Source organism: Danio rerio, chromosome 18 (genome assembly GCF_049306965.1).
Source record: "Danio rerio strain Tuebingen ecotype United States chromosome 18, GRCz12tu, whole genome shotgun sequence".
Classification (NCBI taxonomy): Eukaryota; Metazoa; Chordata; class Actinopteri; order Cypriniformes; family Danionidae; genus Danio; species Danio rerio.
The window spans coordinates 3,680,961-3,694,172 of record NC_133193.1 but is presented as its reverse complement, the minus strand read 5'-3'; the positions used below and the strand labels follow the sequence as shown (position 1 = coordinate 3,694,172).

Below are 13,212 nucleotides of genomic sequence, written 5' to 3'. Positions count from 1 at the left end.
CTCAATACACATGCTGTGCCCCATATGGTCTAAAACCTGACAGGTGTGCAAATCTAAGCTTGTTTTTAATAAAACAAATATAAATATGCATATAATAAATAATACTGCTAATAATAATAACATTATACAAAAGCAAATTGTTATGAATGAAGTGAAAAAGCCTCCCGATATGAAGAAGGCATGAAAGTATGTTTTTTATATTTATGTAGGCTAGAAAATAATATATTTTGTAATATTTTAATCCTTTATATTTAAATCCTATATATATATCCTTAATATTTTAATTCTTTTTCATATGTAAAGATATTTGTGCATTGCTGTACATCTTGTGTGCATTAAGCAGTGTGTAAGCGAGGCGCACAACTAACACGCTCTGCGCTGGACAATAGACCGGCTTTGTTCTGGTCTAGAACAGACTATTGTAGTTTCTAAAAATAGCGACGCGCCAGCAATGCGCCTCAACACGCCTGCATTTTAGACCAGAACGCCTAAGGGTGCACATATAAGCGAAAATGCATTTGCTATTTAAACAGCGTGTGGCAAAACGTTAAAACGACTCTTGCGCCAAGCTGAAAGTAGCAAACAACAATTGCGCCGCGCTTTGCATGATACAAAAAGAGAAGTGCTTACAGTTTAATTTTAATTATGTTCCAGAGAATTATATATATATATACATATATATATATATATATATATATAATTCTCTGGAACATAATTAAAATTAATAAATTAATAAATAATTAATAAAAAATTATTAAATTAAATTAAATTAATTATTAATCAATTAAAATATTAATTAATTTAATAAAAAATTAATAAATTATATATATATATATATATATATATATATATATATATATATATATATATATATATATATATATATAAAATCAAAGTAAGATATATGAAAAAATGACATTATTTTCTACAAATGAAGCATGAGCACACATCGCTTTGCTTCTTATAAACACAACCAAATCTTTAAAAAAAAACCTGGACCATCCCTTTAAAATCTTACTAAGCTCAAACTTTTAAATGCTACCGTATGTATATACTAATCACAAATATGTGCAATTGCTTGATAAACAGCAGTATTTAATGAACTGTCACTTTATTTCACTATAAAAAGACACAAATTGTGTGCTGCATGAATGCCTGTAAGCAGGATTGACTGGCTAAATGAATTGGCTTCTCAATGCTAGCTGGGAAAGACAGCATGTTCACCTTATTTCCTCACCTGTGATTGCAATACAGGATGACAGGTACAGCAGAAATGCAGTATATCGTCACGCTACACTGCTGCTTATTGGAAAATGGCTTGTTATTGTTTCGAAAGCTGCTGCGCTACTGTCACAACACTGAAACATGCAGCGTCCTTTAGGAATTCAGCTCTCAACATTGCTATTAAGGGTTAATATTATATATATATATAAATATTTATATATATACATACACGGTTGAAGTCTAAATTATTAGCCCTCCTGTGAGTTTTGTTTTATTTTTTAGATATTTCCTAAATGATGCTTAACAGAGCAAGGACTCTTTCATGGGGCTTATAATTCTGACTTATATATAGAGTGCTGTGGAAAGGTGTTTGCCCCTTACTGATTTCATAGTTTCTGCAAAGGTTCCGAATAGCAAACAAATTAAAATATTAGGCAAAGTTATTACAAGTAAACATATCATGCAGTTTTTAAATCAAGATTTTTATTATTAGGAAACAACAAAATCCAAAACTATCAGCCAGTCAGATTCAAGAACCAGACAGAACTGTTCTGTAAGTATAAGATACTCAACCTGATCTCACTAGTAAAGGTAATTATTTTACGCTTTGTCAGTTTTGTGGCTAATTCATAGAAATTCGTACGAGTTCAGTTGTACGAAATTGTACGATTTTAAAAAGGAGGCGTGGCACCTAACCCCACCCCTAAACCCAACCGTCATTGGGGGATGAGCAAATCGTACTAAATGGTACGAATTAAATCATACGAATTCATACGAATTAGCCACTAAATAAAAAAAGTTACAAATTGCTGTGAGATTGTGTTGAGATACTACAACGCTATCTCACGGCAATTCATAACTTTTTGATTTAGTGGCTAATTCGTACAATTTAGTACGATATGCTCATCACACAATGATGGTTGGGTTTATGGGTGGTGGTGGGTGCAATGCCTCATCTTTAAAATTGTACATTTCCATACGAATTCATCCGAATTAGCCAGTAAACTAGCAAAACGTAAAATACTTACGTTTCCTCGTGAGATCAGGCTGGATATTATGAAATAATATGATATTTTGGGCTTTTTTACTTCAGCTTAGTCCTTTATTTATCAGGGGTCGCCACAGCGGAATGAACCTCCAACTATTCCAGCAAATGTTTTACACAGGATGCCCTTCCAGCCAAAACCAAGTACTGGGAAACACCCATACACACACTCTCATACTCTAAGACTTGGGCTTTTTTTAAAGTAAATATATTATGTAAAGAAAAACACTGTGTTTGTCATCCATCTCAGCTTTAAGAGCAACAAGAAGGTGGATTTTTCAGCTGGATCATCTGTTAAACTGCATCCCAATCATCACAGATACACAGCAAAATATGGGGACCCAAAACAACTCTATGGGTGTTAATTTCAACACTTTGAAAGTGTCTCATGGGGTCCACTCAAAACAAAGTTAAATCAACACTTTCAAAAGGGTTGGCATATTGACACCGAAGGAAGGGTTAATTTTAACTCTGGGCAGAGTTAAAAAATTTAACTATATTTAACACCGCCTGGTGTAATATATTGTTATTTTATTCAACTCTCTTGAGTGTAAATATGGTAAAAAGGTCAAATAGACTGTAAATTACAAAAGAAAAAAACATTTTATTTGAAAACATTCACCACTTCAACAATTCATTCAGTTTTTAAAATGCAACAATGTCAAATATGCTTTAAATGTTTTATTAGTACAGACAGTATCAACAAAATATGTATGACCAGTACTCAAAAAGGCTGTTTCAGTCCTTTAGTCCAAACTTCATGTGTTATCAGAGCAATTTGAAAGTTCAATATATCGTCACTCATAGTTTACTTCTGAACTCATAGTTTTCTTCTGAAATTACATTTTAAACAACTTGGCTTGCAAATCTTTCACTTCTGGTGTTTCCTTGGTCCTCCATATCAAACAGAGCAGTTTAAATGAAGGTATAAATGCTGTAAACTTGTGTAAATACAAACTGGAGCTAGGAAATCTCATCAAGCATGTCCTGTGAATGAAGTGCTTCCCAGCCACAGGATGACCTTTTTATCCATGACGAAGTAGTAGCTGCTGATCGCTCGTCTGCTGGTTCCTGATGCACGGATATAGGGTGATGCTCATCTAAGAACTCTTCAAGACTCCAGCATGACTAAGAAAAATGTTTGAAAACAAATTGCAATCAAATTCTATGACATATTTAAAAGAACATTTAAAGTATATAAAACATTCAAGAAATCTAAACTCACCTTTTGAAAATCTTCATGATGATCCACAACTTGACTCTCCCAGCTGGTTGAGGTGACAGGTTATGGAAAAGTAGAAAAAACCCATATATCACTGTTGCATCTCCAAAAACAATTAGGTTAACCACTATGACTAGAACTGGACAAACAGGCAGCTGTCTGTCCAGAATCCTGAATTTAACACAACACTTGGAGCAAAATTTAGAGGAGCTTAAAATCTTTTATATCATTTAGTGATGCTGACTTCCCCAAAATATTGGCCACAGTGTAAAAAATATTCATAAACTTCATAAACAACAGTTTTCTGTAAGCATGTGCGTGCGTGCGTGTGCGTGCGTGTTTCTTTACCAGATTCAACTTGTTAGGCCCTTTCAGGTCCAGTATTGAGGCCACCTTTACTGGAGTCTAGCAGATGTTTCAGGTCCAAATATAACCTAAAATATTAGGATAAGCAGAAGAGGAAAAGTGCAAAGTAAAGAGCAAAACATTATTTAAGTAACAGTTCACCCACAATACAAAACTTATCACCTTCATGTCATTTGTTATTCTCTAATGCTCTAATACCCTCTCAGCTTATTGTAAAACAAATACAGAACTTTATCAAACATACCTTCATTATTATCACCACATATGACCAAGAAGGTGTGCTTGGTCATTTCACCAACTCTGGAAATACACCATCCGTCTCTAATCAGCCACCGTCACAGGGTCTTGTGTTATTGTATAGAGAACTGTGGCTGTTAAAAAAACAACAAAAAATTAGTATCTAACACATATGCATAACCTTCAGATAAAAAGGAGAGATGAACATCACAAAGTATGCCTCACACTTTTTCAGATATCTTTTGATTCAGATGTTGATTATTGATGATAAATCTACAAATCAAACCTGTATCATCATTAGGCTGCTCAAATATGAATCAGTTGATTAATTTTACAGACAGGCGGCTGTTTACAACGCACTAAATTGTCTTTAATAAAACGGAAATGTTGTGTACAGTACATGCTAAGTTTAGCCTATAGTTTTAAGCACAATATCATGCGGGAGAAAAAGCTTGACTAAGATGTTCCTGACTACAGAAATAGCCTAACTTACTAACGTCAGACATCCCGAGTTGGGAAAAGTAATTTTCGGGGGATAGAGTTGATTTGCGGGAGGTAGCGGGAGAAATGAGTACCTAAAGAACAATGCTGAGTTGCGCGCGACGTACCTAACGTTAAAGAGCGGTGGGGGTGACTTGCGCGCGACGTACCTGAAGAGCTGGGAGGGATGCGGTGGAGAGGGGTGTGCAAAGTGTTTAATGACCGGGCGGGAGACGCGCGATTTCCGGGAGATTATCATTCATTTGCGGGCATCTACTTGGGCATCTGGGAGTCTCTGTGCATTTGCGGGATAACGTTAACGTTAGTCCCACAACTTCCGGGAGACTTCTGTAACCTTAAAAGTCTGAGAAAGTGCAAACGCGGTCATTTAAAGACATTAATGTTAACATTCCGACTTTAATGGTTGTCAACGCTTAATATAATTCAAGCGTACGTTATCATGCGAGTCTATGGACTAACGGTATATGGACGGCCACGAATGAACCAGTTTAAAAGGGCCGCGGTGTTTAAAACAACCAAATTAACGTACACGAATAACAAACAATCATATGTTTTAGTCAGGAAGCCTTTTACAAGTAAGCATAAGTTCATTTACTCACCAGATATGTTTTAGAAACTCTCCAGAGCTTATGGAAACCGTCCTGTGTTGCCGTTAGCATCCGGGCAGAGTAGGTTAGGCTGCTCCGGTGAATCCCTCGCTAGTTTGCTTCGAATTAAAGGAGAAGTGTCGATTATATTTTACAGATGGGTAACAACGCACAAAATGGCATTAAGCGTGACAGAAATGTGTTGAACATGTACATTTGATGTTTTTATGCATTATGTATGCGTGAGCATATATAAAACATTCTTGAAAAGAAGTGAATAAGTTAGTAATGCAGTTAAGCTAGATACACAAACGACCATGAATGAACCGCAGAAGTTTAAAATTGTCACTCCATTCTGAAGTTATTAACTTAACAATATGTTTACAACTGTATTTCCTTAGAGAAAGTCAGTAAAATACCAACATTTAGGTAGTTTGACTCACCAGTTGCTGTTCTAAACCTCAGATGGAAAATGGCGTCTGGAAAATTCTTCAGTGACTGGGGCTGCGTGAATTCCCGGATGTTGGAAATAACACCACCAAGTGTAGAAAAGATAACTCCTTGATTTCGCACTGAATAAAATCAATTCTAACTCTTATTATATTCATTTATCAAAATCTAACTCTTTAACGTCAACACTTTACTCTGAAATGCTTCAACACCGAGAATTTAACTCAGATGAATTTGCTGTGTACTGCAGAAGACCTACTGGAACCCGCATGGACCCAAGATTCTCATAGAAATCAGTCAAGTTTGGTGAAGGAAAAATCGTGGTTTGGGGTTACATTCAGTATGGGGGTGTGTGAGAGATCTGCAGAGTGGACGGCAACATCAACAGCCTGAGGTATCAAGACATTTGTGCTGCCCATTACATTACAAACCACAGGAGAGGGACAATTCTCCAGCGGGATAGCGCTCCTTCTCATACTTCAGCCTCCACATCAAAGCTCCTGAAAGCAAAGAAGGTCAAGCTGCTCCAGGATTGGCCAGCCCAGTCACCAGACATGAACATTATTGAGCATGTCTGGGGTTAAGATGAAGGAGGAGGGGCTGAATATAAATCCAGAGTCTTGATGAACTCTGGGAGTCCTGCAGGAACGCTTTCTTTCCCATTCCAGATGACTTTATTAATCAGTGATTTGAGTCAGTGCAGAGATGTATGGATGCAGTCCTCCAAGCTCATGATGGAGCCAGACACAATATTCATTCTGTTTCCACTGCAGCAGGACTTTATATTCTACACTGGACTTTTTTCTGTTTAGTAACAAAACTTTTGTCTAAGCAAAGTCAGACCTTACCACCCTAACAAAATAATGCATGATCATATTTTATTCATATAAGCCACTTCTGATACCAAATGAGCAATTAAAAGTCAAGTTATTATTTGTTGTTTATAAAACTTGGATAGGCGACAAGATTTTTGTCATATGCTTTTTTTTCTTTTCTTTTTTTCCTTTTTTTTTACAGTTATTTATTATATATTGCATATTTTTTCTGCCTGTTTGCTGTATTTTCTAAATAATGGGGAATTAAGTTGAATTGACAGCAATTATACTCAACATAAGAGTTTTTTGCACTTTAGAGAGCAAGTACCCTCCAAATTTTCTTTAAAAAACAGTTAAATTGTTCAGATGCAAAAAAAACTCTAAATCCCATCTGAAATGTTCCTCTATATTTAGCATTTTTATCAGGCTCCTGTGTGTATGTTCAATAATATCACTTTTATGGCAAATAATAAATCCTTTTTTTGGTCTTTAAAGTGGAATATCTTAACGCAAACAAAGGAGGCAGAGAAAAATGTTAATTTTTAATAGGAATTTTATGCTTAGAGGTTTTTTGCATCTGATCTCTACAGTTTACATTGTGAAAAATTGATTATTTTTGAGAAATATATAAATTAAACATTTTAGAAACTGTTTCATATATAATTTACCTTATACTTTTGTACTAATCGTTATATGGTGATCAGAATGAAGTTACTTATTTAGCAGTTTAAATTTTAGCCCTTAATTTCCTCTCTAAAATCTTCTAATATGTTCTGTATAAAAAAGAAAACATGAGTTTTGCACGTTCAGACTTTTGTCCTATAGAAATGTATGCAAAGTAGCAAATTTTTGATTAAATAAATACTCATTTGCATGTTTAAACATTTAATAAAAGTTTTAATACAAAAAATGTTTAATGTAGTCAATCAACTGGGCATGTTTAGTGACAAATATTATTGATTTATTTGTGTTTTTCTTCATATGTGTAAAAGTAAAAGTGCTTTATTTTACACTCATTATTCATGCATGCGTCTGTTTTTCAGCTCCATCAATCAGAAACCTGTAGATGATCATTCCCGAGCCTCATCATGCATCCAAACCACAAAACGGCATGCTGGGAGTATTCATGGGCTGTTTACCGGCGAATCCCTGCAGCGGCCCAGACATTATTGCTTCCTGCCGCTTTCATATGTTCAGATAAAAGTCATCACAGCAGTTCTTCCCTCAACATGACACTGAATTTATACGTCTGCATCTGTGCTCAAGGTCAGTGATGTGGGTTTGTTATCATACATGTTCTCTAAGCTTTATCTGTCTCCATGTTTACAGGCGTACAGTAAATCTGTCTGAACAACAGGAGTTTCTGCCTTCAAGGTGCGTGTATGTGTGTTGTTAGTGCATATTTATAGTGTGCTTTGTATGAGTATGTGAAGACAGATCTGATATTTGAAGCCTCAAGCAATCTCTTAGCACTGTTTTCATAGGTATCGGGATATTAAATGCAGTATTTTGCATATTATTTAACCCCATAGCCTGAATACTTGCTCACATTTCACAAATAGCAATCTATAAAAGCCTAGAAAAGGATCTCATTTTCCTTTTGAATTAAGAATATTTTATCTTAATGTCATTATTAGTGTAAAATAGACTCAAAACGACAACATTTTTATATGGAATAATATGATAATATATAAGTGAAGTTTTACAAACTAATTATTAAAGGAACAGCCAGCAAACAGAGCATTATAGTAATCCAGCCTTGATGTCGTAAAAGCATGGACTAGCTTTTCTGCATCTGACATGGATAGCATACTTCGTGATTTAGCAATATTTCTCAGATGAAAGAAGGCAGTTTTTTGTGACATGGGAGGCATGATTTTCAAAAGTTAAATTGCTTTCTAAAATGACACCCAGATCTTTTATAGTAGAGTGTAAGGTCCACCCAGTTGGTCCAATGGAGGTGTCCACTGGTGGATGAAGGTTCAATGCCTGTTCGTTCTTTCCAGTGCACAATGTTGATTTACTTTAAATTTAACTCATATCTGACTCCAATTTGAATATAAGGTGGTTTAAAATATTAATTAGTGATGTAACAATATTGTAAATACCGTCATACCGCAATAGTTATTTTTTTCAATATTACCGTAGGCGCATGACTCAATAAAACTATACTTCTGAGAAAAGTTTGCTTAGGCGCATGAAGTGAACGGGAGGTAGCGGGAACTACAATTCCCATTAGCCTAGGCATGGTCGTCATCCTTTGCGGTCTGTTGTTACTACAGATGCAGTAATGTGGAAATGGAGTGTGCTGCTAGAAGCAGGGAAGTAAAAGAGCTGCAAATGATCGAACCTAAAGCGGGTTTTAAATCGGATGGGTGTAAGCATTTCGGTTTCTTTCTAAAAAGATACGAAAAAGGAGAAAAGGTGACAGACAAAGAAAAAAAAAAACAGTATGCAGGCACTGCCAGACTGTGGTGAAATATAAGTCGGGGAATACGACTAAAAACAGTCATGGGGACTGCAGAACACTTGTTAGATTGATGCAGACATTGACTTGTACCACAAAGAGACCTCTATCTCACTCATGGCTTGTCCTCTCAAGTGATGGAAAAACAATGCACAACGTTACCCACTGCTGTCAACCTTGGCTAAATCATATTTCTCTGTCCCAGAAACCTCAGTCCCAAATGAGAGGGTTTTTTTCTGTTGCAGGGGACATTGTAAATACCCAGAGATCCAGCTTTTACCAGATTATAGTTATATGATCATTTTCCCTAAAAAAACCATCTCTATCTAAGTGAGTGAGTGATTAAATGTTGAATGTGATGAGTTTTCAACAATACTAAATTGAAACTTTATTTTTTTATATGGTTTAATAGTTTTTTATTATTAAAATTGATAAATTGAAGTTCCTGTTTGGAAACTTACAGATAGAGGGCTAATTTGTATGTCATTGATATGTTCAGTGCTAAGGTAAATAAACACTTTTGGCACTTTTTTCGAGTCTTTTCATTAGTTTTGTTTTCCTGTAAATTACTCAATAAATACCGTACCGTGCCATTCATACCGAGGTATTACCGTATTGTGAAATTCTGATACCGTTACATCCCTAATATTAATACATTTATCTTTTGTTTTATCTGACTCCAATCATAAAACATTAGGAAGATTAAATCAATATATGATTTAGACAAATGTTTGAACCTTTTGTCTTCACAACTATTACATTTGTTCATTCCGGTGCTCATGACGCTCAGAGAAACGCCCCGGCCGATGGCGTCCCTCACGATCACACTCTTGTCAGTCTTGAATATTAAACAGAGGTAGATGACTGCTACTTTCAGATGGCCGCTCCCATGCTTGCTCATTCTAAAGTATTTTTGATTAGTCGTCCTTAGATGTACACCCTTGTGTAAAGACAATATAATTTCCAATCAGAGGTTAGGGCCATTATTATAATATAACTGTTCTCTATATTAATTTTGGTTTGGCCAAGCCCATCAAACAAGGGTTGGGTAGCCTATCTAGGTTAGTCGTGCAACTCCTTGCTGTCCTAGACGGAAGTTAACGCCCTTTCCACCTAAGTACTCCTGAATCAATATCAAGAGTCAGTAGGATCACTAAAATACAATTAGTGTGCCCAATGCTCCATCTCAACTGGATTTTAGTCCATCTACTGACCTGATACAGGAAGTGCGGAAACTAGGATACAGCGTAATCTACTTGAATTAATAATTACTGAGTAAGCAAAATATGTTCAAACATAACAATTTAATAGTCAGGTAAATGTGTAGTATGCCAATTCATTCAGTCAATTCATAAACAGTCATTACAAGACATCAAATTCTCAAAGATGCATACTTGACTTCAAAATATACATAACATGGAGCGTTAGAGCTCCATGTTATGGGCCGATCTGGATAACAGAATCGCGCCGAACATTTAGAAACTTTCCCTTAAGTAGAAAATCCAAGAATCCCCTCAAGGAAAGGTGTGTGTGTAAATAACAAAAGGCATTTGCATTTAGTGGAAGAGTTTCTGCCTGTTGGAAAGGCACCCCTTTGGCAGTGGTTCAAAAGAGACCTGAAGTTATGTATTTATTATTCTGATTATGTCTATTTCTGAGGGAATGAGACCATTGTACCACTCGCACTGAGACATTTCAAATGATATAAAACATGATAGATAAAGTCACTTGGGTTGATTTAGAACATGGGTGGCCAACCCTGTTCCTGGAGAGCCACTTTCCTGCAGATTTCAGTTGCCACCCATATCAAACACACCCGAACTAATTGATTAGGACCTGAACACCACGTGATAATTACAGGCAGGTGTGTTTGATATGGGTTGCAACTGAAATCTGCAGGAAGGTGACTCTCCAGGAACAGGGTTGGCCACCCCTGATTTAGAACATTCAGGGCCCTATCATACACCCGGCGCAGTGTGGCGCAAGGCGCGGCGCAATACTTGTTTGCTAGTTTCAGCTTGGCGCAAGAGTCGTTTTGAGGAGTTGCGCTACGCTGTTTAATTAGCAAATGCATTAGCACTTATATGTGTGCTCATAGGCGTTCTGGTGTAAAAAGGAAGGCGTTCTGAGGCGTACGGCTGGCGCGTTGCTATTTTGAGAAACTATAATAGATTTTTCATTAGACCAAAACAAACCCGGTCTAAACTCCAGCGCAGAGTTGCGCCTCGCTTACACACTGCTTAATATGCACAAGAGAGCAATAGCCAAATATCTTTACATATTAAAAAATTTAAATATTAAGGATATATATATAGGATATAATAAGAATAGATATAGGATATAAATATAAAGGATTAAAATATTACAAAACATATTATTTTCTAGCCTACATAAATATGAAAAATCACTGCTTTTATGTCTTTTTCATCTCAAAGGCTTTTTCAGTTCATTCATAACAATTTGCTTTTGTATAATGTTATTATTAGCAGTATTATTTATTATATCCATATTTATATTTGTTTTATTAAAAACAAGCTTAGATTTGCCCACCTGTCAGGTTTTAGACCATATGGGGCACAGCATGTGTTTTAGGATATAACTCAGGTTTTTGAACACACTCCTCGATTATTGTTCATTTAATCGTTTGCTGGAAATTAGAACTGAATTTAGGAATAGTTTTGAAACTAATATTTGCGCTTAACAAACGCAATTAATTATTTATAGACTAATGAATGTCTGTGCATAAAGGTTTCCCTAGCCAAGGGCGAAAGTGAAAGTAGATCCATAATCTCTCATTCTCGCACAGTAGATGCTCTGTTTAACAGTTTTCTGTTAAAAAAAACTGTCAACTGTTAACTGTTTGCTAGTGAAATGCTCAGTTTTTCCACTTAGACTTACTTTGTGTCCTGTAAATAGCGAATGCGCTTATGGCGCGACGCAGCTGGCTTTTAAAGGGAATGGGAGATGAGACTCTGATTGGTTTATTCTCAAAACACACCTATAACTCATTAAGAAAATAAACTCAACCCTTTTAGAACATGCGCCAAGGCGCAAAGCGGATTTTCCCATCCGTAAATTAGCAAAAATGCGTTCTGACACGCCCTGAAAGTGTTTGTGCCCTGCGTTTTGCGCTCTGCGCATGGACCGTCAAAATAGAGCCCTCAGACTTTGAAATGACCATTCTGTGTGAGTTGAGTGGAGAGGGGCTGAGTAGCCAAGGTGGGTTTCGAGAAATGTTTCAAATGTAAATGGAGGAAAGGAGGAGAGCTGGTTTTTCCCACGTTCCCACCTGCTGGGTTGTTGAGCCGATTGTCCCTGATTTCGGCTCATGTTTGAATTGTTAAAGACATCAAAATAATTGTGATATCCTAAGTCTTACAAGAGCTAACGCTAACTTTGTATCCCTCTTATTTATGTGTTTTAAGTTTGGCTGTAAAAAATCCACAGAATCCATTCATGTTGTCCCAACACAAATCAGTTGACTTTACAAATGTAGGTGGTTTGAACATAAAACAACTAAGATATTGTGTTGTTTCAACTCATTTTAAAGAAATAGTTTGAACAAACAGCAAATTCATTATTTTAACCTCCTAAAATGCATTATTTTAACCCATATTTAATGCATTGTAGACACACACCACCTGTGCTCGGGAGAATTACAACACTGTAATGAATTAATATCATTCTTTAAGGATTGTGTGTCGAGCTTTGTTCTCCTCCAAACTTTGACTCAACGGCTGGTGTCCAGAGCTCTCAGCATCAGTAAAGACGATCATTAATCAGTGTAAAGGCTTTAATCAACATCAATACATCGAGCGGTCGGGCAGAATTCAATTAGAAAAGGGCTTTTTATTTATTAGACGCACGTCTGAGCGGTAATCCTCAGAGCCCTGCTGAGTGTTGCCACAAATCCCATTATTATTTATGATAAAAACATTTGATTCGTTCGCTAAGATGGATGTTTATGAGAACGGCACACTGCATCAGATTAGGTATAGTGATGCCAGATTTCTACTAGCCAAATATAAGATGCTGTGGAAATGAGGAATGTAAATAATGCATGCTTTGTAGAAATTGAATGCATATTAGATGCATGTTTATGTCTTTACCTTACATTTTGAGGGAGTCTCCCAATAAAATAGGAAGAAATAATAAAATACAAACACTTCCTCAGTGTTTTAGTCTTATTTTACAAAATAAATAGGCTTTTTTTTAATTAAGCTTAAGGCTGATTTATACTTCTGCGTCATGGACGCATAGCCCTCGCCATGGCCGTCGGCATCACTGACGTGCACCTC

The 13,212-nt window shown here is 36.1% G+C and overlaps 1 long non-coding RNA gene across 2 annotated transcripts; it reads right to left on the bottom strand.

Annotated features, from left to right (window-relative positions):
- Positions 1–2,780: 2,780 nt before the first annotated feature.
- LOC137488246 (uncharacterized) lies at positions 2,781–5,682 on the bottom strand. Of its 2 annotated transcripts, XR_012394148.1 has the most exons (7): positions 5,626–5,682; positions 5,195–5,301; positions 4,745–4,938; positions 4,102–4,228; positions 3,840–3,925; positions 3,495–3,537; positions 2,781–3,397 (listed from the first exon to the last, which is right to left on the bottom strand). It is a non-coding gene; the product is annotated as an uncharacterized lncRNA (long non-coding RNA). The 2 variants fall into 2 exon arrangements; XR_011007201.2 differs by lacking the exon at positions 4,745–4,938.
- Positions 5,683–13,212: the final 7,530 nt, after the last annotated feature.